Consider the following 1,558-nt stretch of genomic DNA (forward strand, 5'->3'; position numbering starts at 1 on the left):
ACCACTTTTGTTTAACTACTCTGAACCACAAGCCTCAGGATAAAACATAATGTAATAAACTTACTATAGGGTGCTAATACTTTAATCCATTTAGATTTCACTTCTTCATCTGTACTAATATACACAGTTCTTGCAAGTAGCAAGTTGTGCTACTTAGCATATTTTGGTACAAAGTACTGCATGTTTTCAAAGTTTGGTTTTGGTTTTATTCAATATCTTCAAGGGCTTTCTAAAGCCCTTTCACTCATCAAACTGGAATTTGATGAAAACGGCTGGCATTTTTTTCCTGATTTTGCACTATATTGTGTTCCCTTACTCTGTCTACATTCCTGTACTCAGTTTTTCCATTTGTAAAGTACTACCTCACATGGTGTTGAGAGTAAATACATTAATTTTTGAATAGTGCTTTTTCATTTTAAAAGCAGGAGTCAGCTGTAGTTCTCTCTAACTCTCCAGGTAGTTAACCAATCTACAGTCTTAAATGTCTCTGTTTCAAGGATTGCATCTTCCATGCTTTGGTAACTCCTTTCTGTAACTGTGAATTCTAGGAACTTGTATAAACCTAAGCCTTACCTAGTCTGGTGGCAGGAGGGTGAGCATAAAAGAGATGTAAGCTGCAGCAGAGTGCTTGGATGGCTCTGCAGGGTGAAATTAGTGCAGAGTCCTTTCTCAGTGCACTGCACTTGTGGGTCTAATGAAACACATGGGGAAAGCTTCTGAGAAACTGGTTAAGCACCCACAGACATTTTTAGACATTCAGATATTTTGGAGATTGTGTCTCTCTTAATCTGCAATTTAAAGAACACTAGTGCCATAATCTTGCTGAAGTTGTGCATGGACCTGCTTTCCCCGTGGCTTTTCCAGGCAGGGCGAGGCTCTCACAAGGATCACCTCTTTCTGCACTGTGCCGTATATCCTGTCACACCAGGATGAGGGCCTGGGGCAGATCACATACTGAGTTCTTTTTTGGCCACCAAAATGTTAGATTTCTTCCAATGGGAAGCTTTGACTGCTGACATGAGTGATAAGTAATGGGATTTTGAGACTGCTGAATACATGGAACATGTCTCTGCAGCATTGGGGAGACAAGTGTGAACAGTGTAAGCACAAATACATTGTGTGCTGTACCACCCCGTCCTCAGTCACTGAACTGTGATGCTGAGATGTTGAATGACAAGAGAAAGCAGTATCATGTACAGCTAAGGAAGTTGAAAATTATTTTGATATTCTTGGCCAGGATGAAAATAGTGACAAATACCTTGTAAGCTTTCTCACTTTACCAAGGATTTTCTTCTAAGTGATTTTATTTTTTAGGTCATATTTAGCTACCTGAACGGAGGTGTGCATTTGTGTTTCTAAAGGGTTGAGTACACAAATGTAGATACCTTGTGCAGTGGTACAAAGTTGAAGTGTGTCAGTAGTTATTTTTAAGACTTCACTTTGGCTGGAAATGGCATCTCCCAAATACAAATATCAGATTCTGTTCCGAAGGGACGAAGAAAAAACTTTCAATTAACACCTTTGCTTATTTGGTCCTAGTAAACACGAAATACAGAAA

The sequence above is a fragment of the Taeniopygia guttata genome, chromosome 1 (assembly GCF_048771995.1).
Source record: "Taeniopygia guttata chromosome 1, bTaeGut7.mat, whole genome shotgun sequence".
Taxonomy (NCBI): domain Eukaryota; kingdom Metazoa; phylum Chordata; class Aves; order Passeriformes; family Estrildidae; genus Taeniopygia; species Taeniopygia guttata.